Genomic DNA, 10,564 nt, shown 5'->3' on the forward strand with positions numbered 1-10,564 from the left:
GGGCCTCAGCCCATTCCCCCTCGCCTGGGGCCTCACCCCATTCCCCCTCTCCTGAGGCCTCACCCCATTCCCCCTCTCCTGGGGCCTCACTCCATTCCCCCTCGCTTGGGGCCTCACCCCATTCCCTCTCTCCTGGGGCCTCACCCCATTCTCCCTCGCCTGGGGCCTCACCCCATTCCCTCTCTCCTGGGGCCTCACCCCATTCCCCCTCTCCTGAGGCCTCGCCCCATTCCCCCTCTCCTGGGGCCTCACTCCATTCCCCCTCGCTTGGGGCCTCAGCCCATTCCCCCTCGCCTGGGGCCTCACCCCATTCCCCCTCTCCTGGAGCCTCACCCCATTCCCCCTCACCTGGGGCCTCACTCCATTCCCCCTCGCTTGGGGCCTCAGCCCATTCCCCCTCACCTGGGGCCTCACCCCATTCCCCCTCTCCTGAGGCCTCACCCCATTCCCCCTCTCCTGGGGCCTCACTCCATTCTCCCTCGCCTGGGGCCTCACTCCATTCCCCCTCGCTTGGAGCCTCAGCCCATTCCCCCTCACCTGGGGCCTCACCCCATTCCCCCTCTCCTGAGGCCTCACCCCATTCCCCCTCTCCTGGGGCCTCACTCCATTCCCCCGAGCCTGGGGCCTCAGCCCATTCCCCCTCGCCTGGGGCCTCACCCCATTCCCCCTCTCCTAGAGCCTCACCCCATTCCCCCTCTCCTGGGGCCTTCATTCCCCCTCTCATGGGGCCTCACTCCATTCCCCCTCACCTGGGGCCTCAGCCCATTCCCCCTTGCCTGGGGCCTCAGCCCATTCCCCCTCGCCTGGGCCCTCACCCCATTCCCCCTCTCCTGGGGCCTCACTCCATTCCCCCTCGCCTGGGGCCTCAGCCCATTCCCCCTTGCCTGGGGCCTCAGCCCATTCCCCCTCGCCTGGGGCCTCACCCCATTTCCCTCGCCTGGGGCCTCAGCAGATTTGCCCTCTCCCTTATTCCTCACACTATGCCCATTTCGATGTACAATGAAAACAAACGCTGTACCCGACTCTCTTTAACCAAGTGCTTCTGTTGTTGAGCAATGACCAGGTGCCAGAGACAGTTCTCCTGCGTCTGGTTTGGCATTAAATGGTGCCGTTTGGGTGTCTTTTCCTGTGCACTACTAGAAAACTACAATGGTGCAGATTTAGGGGCTGAAATTTATCGTCCACCCTCTGACTGGACGCTACTCAGGTGGAGGGCACCCAAAGTCAGTTCCCACCTAGGCCCGACACAGCCCTGGCCCCTGGTCCCGTCACAGCCCCAGCCCCGGGCCCAACATACTCAGGTGGAGGGCACCCAAAGTCAGTTCCCACCTAGGCCCGACACAGCCCATGTCCCCGGGCCAGACACAGCCCCGGCCCTCGGGCCCACACAGCCCCGGCCCCCAGGCCTACACAGCCAAGGCCCCGGGCCCAACACAACCCAGGCCCCGGGCCAGACACAGCCCCAGCCCTCGGGTCAGACACAGCCCCAGCCCTCGGGCCAGACACAGCCCCGGCCCTCAGCCCCGACACTGCCCGGCCCCGGGCCCGACACAGCCCTGGCCCCTGGGCAAGTGTGGAAGGGTGTGAGTTCGCCATGAGAGAAATTACGGTCATACCTATTTCAACCATGTCCTTTTTGCTGAGTGCCTCCTCAGCAACACTATCACAGATCAGTGGGAGAGCAGAGCCAAAGATAACAGTTACAACAGATGGAGTACAGGGTTATAATGTTCTTCTTCGGTCTCCTTATCTCGAGAGACAATGGGTAAGCGCCTGGAGGTGGTCAGTGGTGTGTGGAGCAGCGCCTGGAGTGGCTATAAAGGCCAATTCTAGAGTGACAGGCTCTTCCACAGGTGCTGCAGAAAAATTTGTTTGTCGGGGCTGTTGCACAGTTGGCTCTTCCCTTGCGCCTCTGTCTTTTTTCCTGCCAACTGCTAAGTCTCTTCGACTCGCCACACTTTAGCCCCGCCTTTATGCCTGCCCGCCAGCTCTGGCGAACGCTGGCAACTGACTCCCACGACTTGTGATCAATGTCACAGGACTTCATGTCACGTTTGCAGACGTCTTTAAAGCGGAGACGTGGACGGCCAATCTTTTCTAGTAGTCTGAAGAGACCACGTCTGCTGACGAGGTCAAAGGCTTTGGTGAGATCAATGAAAGCAATGTAGAGGGGCATCTGTTGTTCGCGACATTTCTCCTGTATCTGACGAAGGGAGAACAGCATGTCGACGGTCGATCTCTCTGCACGAAAGCCACACTGTGCCTCAGGGTAGATGCGCTCGGCCAGCTTCTGGAGCCTGTTTAGAGCGACTCGAGCAAAAACTTTCCCCACTATGCTGAGCAGGGAGATTCCACGGTAGTTGTTGCAGTCACCGCCGTCACCTTTGTTTTTATAGAGGGTGATGATATTGGCATCGCGAGAGCATGCAAAACTCCCAGTATCACCAAGGGAAAACACTGGGAGACACACAAACTAATCACAAGGGAATTCAAGGAGAGATTCTTCACTTTGGCACTCTGGCTATTGAGAAATTGTGTCCACCTGTGATCTTACTGGGAAGATTGCACAATATCCTCATCGGCCTTTCTGGTGTGCACTGGGAGCACAAAATCTCCCTAAAGTTTGGCTGCACTTTATTTGAAAGTTGTGTCGAGTGTTTTCTTGTCTTTGTTCCCCAAGGTATTAATAGATCAAAGTGCTGTTACCAGTGCTGGTTGGGTTAGTGCACTATTAAGTAGAAATGATTAAAGATGGGTGGGTGGAGGCTCATGTGAAACTTTGTCTAAGACACTGATGTCTTGTCCTATGTTACAAAAGTGACTACACTTCAAAAACTACTTCATTGGTTATAAAGCTACTTGGGACGCCCAATGGTCATGAAAGGTGCTACATAAATGCAAGTCTTTCTTTCATCTGGAAGCCATCGTCTATCAAATAGCCTGTAAAATCCTGTGTTACTGGATTTATTAATATAATTTATTAATATCATAGGATTGAGCAGAGGGTCCCATTGATGGCCATCAATAATGTGGAATGATCACAGACCTCTCTCAATCTACTGCTGCCTTTCCAGGGGTAAAGTGATGAAAGTAAGTATTTTCCCTGTGAAATGAGACCTGAGAACCCTGGTTGATGAATCAATGCAGGTAGGCTGACATTGCTGATGATCCTTGATAAAGAGGCTGAGGTCTGCGGAGACCCTAATTGTCACTGCCAGTGCTGTCCTTGTAGTGAAGGTTGTCACAAAGTGACAGAGCCCATCACCAGCTCCCTGATGAGCAGTTTTCCTCGCCAAGTAGGTTCACCTGTATGGTTAAACAGTCTTGGGCATGTGTTTAGGGAACAGTCTCTGAGTTTTGAAAGGCAAGTAGGGTAAAATTTGACTCCTGATTTCCAAAAAGTATTCACTTAAGATGTGGCTGGGAGGGGATCTTTATACCAGTGCAGGTAAGGACAGTCCAAAATATTACTTCAAGATAAACCACAAGTGTAGAAAGACAGCATAGGATAAAACAGGGGAAAGCTAATTCCACGGAAATGACAGAGTGGGAGACTGTGGCGGGAATTTTCCCGGACATTAGTACTGGCTGGGAGGATGGCAGGGGAAGGTGTTGGGAGGGGAGGCAGACCCCTTCTCGCTGTCATGGCATAGTACCAGCGGCGGGAAAGTTGCTGGCTCGGACACCAACCAGGTGGCCAATTAAGAGGCATTTCCCTCCTCGGCGGGCATTTTTGCCCAGGTTGAAACAGACCGCCACCGCATGGAGAGATTGCCCAGTGAAACCTGACAGCCTCCCAGAGGGCTCCAGGGCAGCGGGGTTGGGGGGTGGGGTGGGGGGCCTCCTTAATGGGTACTCCATGACCCACAGAGGAGCTCCCCCCACAGGCAATGCATGTTCACCCCCCTCCCGATCGCAGAGGCCTGGCTTCAGCCAACCTACCTGAACACTCTTCAAGGGCGCCCTGCCATTGAGGGGCCCTCTCTCTGGAGCTGCAGCCTCAGCAATGGCCACCACTAGCAGTGAGTCTGCTGGCCCTCTGATTGAGCTGGCAGCTCTGGGGGGGGGGCAGACCGCCATCCCTAATTGAACAGCAGCCCCAGTGGCAGCATGTTAACTGGCCGGCGCCGGCAATATGCCGTACCAGGTCCCACTTCCCACCAACGTGGGGTTGCTTCCTGCTTTCAGTCCCGGCAGCAGGACTTGCCGGAAATGGCAAAATGTGGGTGGGAGACAGAGAGTGGGAGGGAGACAGAGACTGTGAGTGGAGGAGAGAGGTCCTGTTCCTGGAGGATGGCAGGAGGAGGCCACCTTGTCATGCAGAAGGGACACCTCTCTATTCAGCATCATCTCCCTCCACCTCCTCTTCCTCCTCCCCTCTCACCTCCTACTCCTCCCCCAACGAGCTGAATTCCAAGTAAAGCCTGGCATGGATATAAAAGTAAAACAGGACCCGGGCCTGACCTGACCACAGCCAACCCGAGCCCGAACCCTTTAATTTCTTTTCATGCCCGACCCGACATGAATCTTCTTCATCTGTTTCCTGCAGCTGGAGTTGTGGGGAATCATGGATAAGCCAGATCCCGTGACTTCCCGGAAACAGTGTTCGGCCGACCCGAGCCCGAATGCTGGACTCAGAATTTTGACCCAACCCAACCCGAAGCTGACATATGTAGTCGGGTCTAGTCGGGGTCGGGTCAGGTAGCCAGGCTTTACTTCCGAGGCCTCAGTGTCCTCAAGGTCCACACCTCTCTGGAGGACCATGTTATGGAGAGTGCAGCAGACCACCACAATGGCGGAAATCCTTGCAGGAGTGTATTGGAGGGTGCTGCCTGACTAGTCCAGTCACCGGAACCGGAATCGCATCTTCAGAAATCCGATGGCCTGCTCAATGTTTGGCCTGCTGAGAAGATGGCACTGGTTGCATCACCTCTGTGCCTCTGTCTAGGGCTCCTTTAGAGGGGTGAGTAGCCATCTCTTCAAGGGATATCCCTTGTGCCCAACGATCCATCCACCCACTTTGAGGGTTGGAGTGAAGATCCAAGGCAGCCTAGGCTATCAGAGAATGAAGCATTATGGCAGCTGCCAGGAAAGTGAGTGCACACATGGAGGAAGCTCTTGCTGTGGTTGCAAGTTGGACTTTGAGGGAGTGGTGGCCTTTCCTGTTGATGGATCTCACTGGCCAGTCACTGGGCGCCTTGATGGCCACATGGGTGCAGTCAATGATACCTACCCTGAGGAAAATCCAGTAATGGAGGAGAAACCCAAAGCCTCCTGTGCCTGCACAGGCCCATCTGTGTCAAAGTGGATGTAGTCCCCCGCCTTCCAGAATATGGCATCCATGAGCTGCCTGATGGCGTTATGAGCTGCCGACTGCGAGATTCCACCCAGGTCTTCAGCTAATCCCTGGAACGAACCGGTTGTATAGAAATTCAGGGCAATGGTGACCTTGACAGCTGCAGGTAGGGGACTGCCATGGGGCCTCAAAGATCAGGGCGCAAATGTCTGAGATTATAAGCCTCCAACAGCACTGGTGATGTATCATTTGCAGGAAACTGACTCTTAGCCTGTGGACCCAGTGTCCTGGGTAGTGCCTTCTTCCCCTTGCAGCCCTCCCCCCTCCCCCCTCCCCCCACCCCCACTGTGCTCCTCTGGCCTCCTGCTGTCCAGGAGGCTGCATCTGCTGAATCTCATCCTGGTTGCTCTGTCCAATGTCAGAGTAGCCTCTTCCCATATGACCTCACTCCGCTGGAATTTGTGTGTTTACCAGGCCATCCCCTGCCAATCCCAGTGCCCCAGTGATGCCAGCGGGATCATATCCCTCTCCAGATTCCTACCACCCTCCACTGTGAAAAGCAAGTCTTACAGCTCCAGCAATGGCTACTCTGTGGCACTCTTGGAGCAGCTGAGCTTTATTTTGGACCTTTGCATTGTGTCAATCAGCCCTTCCCATAGCCCTCATGGCCCTCCATATTGTTCATGCCCTCTACACCCTGCCATGTTCCAGACATGGCGTTCTTCCCATGCTCTTCCTTTGAAAATCACAAACTGCATCTGAACGCCTGTTAATAAGCTTCACAATGAGCTCAACAGGCAGTTAACTGGAGGCGTACAGCCTTGTTGTTCCCTCCCAACCAGCATCCAACTTCTGAGAACACGATCTTCAAATTGCGCACACATCTACTTCCGCTCCCAATGGGCTTTGAAAATCTGGCCCAGGGAGTGGGGAGTGACGGAGATTCACAGAGTGGGAGAGAGAGAGAGAGAGAGACAGAGTGGGGGAGAGTAACAGATGGAAGGGAGAGTGGGAGAGAAAGAGAGTGTGGGTGGGAGAGAGAGAGTGGGAATTAGAGTGTCGGGGTAGAAAACAAGAGCAGGAGAGAGATAGTGTGAGGGTTACTGTGAGAGTTGTGTGTCTTTGCTGGACTTTGGTGCCAGATAGCTGATCCGCAGTTAGTTTTAGCTGGTACTGCCGTGAGAATCCTGGCTGAATTTCCCTTCTCGATCCCTAGCTGAGATCAATAGATAGGGAGTGCAAATTAGTTGATGCAGACAAATGGTCCATTGCATCCAGCGAACTCATCTAACCAAATGATTTGGAACGTTTTAGCATCACCTCCCTGTCCTGCCTGTTGTATGTTCGGTTGGTACACTGCCACCTTAATATGCTTAGCTAGCCTAACTTAGAGAGATTCCTTAGTCTTGAGTACTTAGAACGTTAACCTTTATTACATTATAACTATGTACAGCTACACACCAGTCTGTGTGACTCCTCGGGAGCCATGCTTCATCTCTCTTCAAGTCTTTAGCACATGTGATCTCTTACATCATCAAGGTAGGAGGTATTATTTACACTTTCCAAGCATTAACCTTTTCAGGGCCTCATGCTACACTGCCCAGTGACCCTCATGTACGATATATGCTCTGATATTGCGCACATTGGCTGTGATGCCCCATAGTTAAAGAATTGTCTAGACAGGGATCAGGAGCAGGAACCCTGTCTGATTTTAACCTCTCTCTAATCCAGGGGTCTTGGGGCAGGAATCAGGAGCTGGATTCCTGGCTGATTCGGGTCACTGGTCAATGCAGTAGAAGCGTCTGAAAGGGTTTGTTGAGAAAGTAATGTTGAGAAAGTGTAGAAATACCTCCTACCATGATGATGTAAGAGATCACATGTGAAAGAGACTTGAGCAGGAACCCTGGCTAATTTAACCTCTCTGCCCACCAAAGCTACTAAGTATCATCACCTCATTCCATGACAATATGAAAGGCACAAGTCAACATGGTGGCTCCTCATCAGAGCCCTTTCCTATCCTGAGTGGTGTGAAACAGGGCTGTGTTCTCGCACCCACACTTTTTGGGATTTTCTTCTCCCTGCTGCTTTCACATGCATTCAAGTCCTCTGAAGAAGGAATTTTCCTCCACACAAGATCAGGGGCAGGTTGTTCAACCTTGCCCGTCTAAGAGCGAAGTCCAAAGTACGGAAAGTCCTCATCAGGGAACTCCTCTTTGCTGACGATGCTGCTTTAACATCTCACACTGAAGAGTGCCTGCAGAGTCTCATCGACAGGTTTGCGGCTGCCTGCAATGAATTTGGCCTAACCATCAGCCTCAAGAAAACGAACATCATGGGGCAGGACGTCAGAAATGCTCCATCCATCAATATTGGCGACCACGCTCTGGAAGTGGTTCAAGAGTTCACCTACCGAGGCTCAACTATCACCAGTAACCTGTCTCTCTAGATGCAGAAATCAACAAGTGCATGGGTAAGGCTTCCACTGCTATGTCCAGACTGGCCAAGAGAGTGTGGGAAAATAGTGCACTGACACGGAACACAAAAGTCCGAGTGTACCAGGCCTGTGTCCTCAGTACCTTGCTCTATGGCAGCGAGGCCTGGACAATGTATGCCAGCCAAGAGCGACGTCTCAATTCATTCCATCTTCGCTGCCTCCGGAGAATACTTGGCATCAGGTGGCAGGACCGTATCTCCAACACAGAAGTCCTCGAAGTGGCCAACATCCCCAGCTTGTACACACTACTGAGTCAGCAGCGCTTGAGACGGCTTGGCCATGTGAGCCGCATGAAAGATGGCAGGATCCCCAAAGACACATTGTACAGCGAGCTCGCCACTGGTATCAGACCCACTGACCGTCCATGACTCTGCTATACAGACGTCTGCAAACGCAACATGAAATCCTGTGACATTGATCACAAGTCGTGGGAGTCAGTTGCCAGCGTTCGCCAGAGCTGGCGGGCAGCCATAAAGACAGGACTAAAATGTGGCGAGTTGAAGAGACTTAGTAGTTGGCAGGAAAAAAGACAGAGGTGCAAGGGGAGAGCCAACTGTGCAACAGCCCCGACAAACAAATTTCTCTGCAGCAGCTGTGGAAGAGCCTGTCACTCTAGAATTGGCCTTTATAGCTACTCCAGGCACTGCTTCACAAACCACTGACCACCTCCAGGCGCGTATCCATTGTCTCTCGAGATAAGGAGGCCCAAAACAAACCCAGTAATCAGTGAACAGTGATCAGGAGCAGGAACACTGGCTGATTTAAACTCCCCCTAACCCAGGGATCAAACTACACTCCCACACAGAACTGAGAGGATAAGAGAGAATAACACCCAGTGCTGCCCAGAGGAAGCTCCTGGAGCCCACTTCCAGAGCAGAATTTTCAAACATTTTTCCTCCCGAGATGGACCACTCAGCCGGGTGCGAGAGACTTCAGAAAGGAGAATGAAGAACAAACATGTGGGAAAATAAAAATAAAGCAGGAGGTTGAGAACAAGGAAACAAAGATATCACTTTGTGTACGGAATGTGCCTTGCCGAGCCAGCAGTACTGTTATGGTGTCAGGGGACACTCAGACTGAAAGTGTAGCAAGTTATTTATAAAGCAAACCGTCTGCTTCTATCACAGATGCACCATTCCCATAAACGTCGTTATCACACCCAGTTAACTCTCACACCCCATAAAAGTCAATATCAAACCCAGTCTAAACTCACACCCCATAAACTTCAATATCACACCCAGCCTAATCTCACACACATTAACTTCAGTATCACACCCAGTCTAATCTCACACCCCATAAACGTCAGTATCACAACCAGTCTAATCTCACACCCCATAAACTTCAATATCACACCCAGTCTAATCTCACAACCCATAAATGTCAATATCACACCCAGTCTCATCGCACACCCCATAAACTCCAATAGTACACCCAGTCTAATCTCACACCCCATAAACTTCAATATCGCACCCAGTCTAATCTCACACCCATAAAATTCAATATCACACCCAGTCTAATCACGCTCCCCATAAACCTCAATATCACACCCAGTCTAATCTCACACCCATAAAATTCAATATCACACCCAGTCTAATCACGCTCCCCATAAACCTCAATATCACACACAGTCTAATCTCACACCTCATAAAATTCAATATCACACCCAGTCTAATCACGCTCCCCATAAACCTCAATATCACACACAGTCTAATCTCACACCTCATAAAATTCAATATCACACCCAGTCTAATCACGCTCCCCATAAACCTCAATATCACACACAGTCCAATCTCACAACACACAAACTTCAATATCCCACCAAGCCTAATCTCAGACACCATAAACTTCAGTATCACACCCTGTCTAATCTCACACCTCATAAACGTTAATATCACACCCAGTCTACTCTCACAACCCATAAACATCAAAATCGCAGCCAGTCTAATCTCACACCCCATAAACATCACGATCACACCCAGTCTAATCTCACAACCCATAAACTTCAATATCACACCCAGCACAATCACACACCCCATAAACTTCAGTATCACACTCAGTCTAACCTCCCTCCCCAAAATCTTCAGTATCACACCCAGTCTAATCTCACACCCATGAACTTCAGCATCACACCCAGTCTAATCTCACACGTGGTAAACGTCAATATGACGCCCAGTCTAATCTCACACCCCATAAACATCAGTATCACACCCAATCAAATCTCACATCCCATTAACGTCAGTATCACAACCAGTCTAATATCACACCCCATAAACTTCAGGATCACAGCCAGTCTAATCTCACATCCCGTAAACGTCAATATCACACCCAGTCTGAACTCACACCCCATAAACTTCAATATCACACCCAGTCTAATCTCACACCCCACAAAACATCAATATCGCACCCAGTCTAAACTCACACACATAAAAGTCAATATCGCACCCAGTCTAATCTCACACCCCAAAAACTTCAATATCACACCCTGTCTAATCTCACACCCCACAAAACATCAATATCGCACCCAGTCTAAACTCACACACATAAAAGTCAATATCGCACCCAGTCTAACCTCACACCCCAAAAACTTCAATATCACTCCCAGTCTAATCTCACACCCCATAAACCTCAATGTCACATCCAGTCTAATCTCACTGCCCGAAACTTCAATAACACACCCAGTCCAATCTCACACCCATAAAAGTCAATATCACACCCAGTCTAATCACATAGCCCATAAACTTCAATATCCCACCCAGCCTAATCTCAGACACCAT

Source organism: Heterodontus francisci, chromosome 11 (genome assembly GCF_036365525.1).
Source record: "Heterodontus francisci isolate sHetFra1 chromosome 11, sHetFra1.hap1, whole genome shotgun sequence".
Classification (NCBI taxonomy): Eukaryota; Metazoa; Chordata; class Chondrichthyes; order Heterodontiformes; family Heterodontidae; genus Heterodontus; species Heterodontus francisci.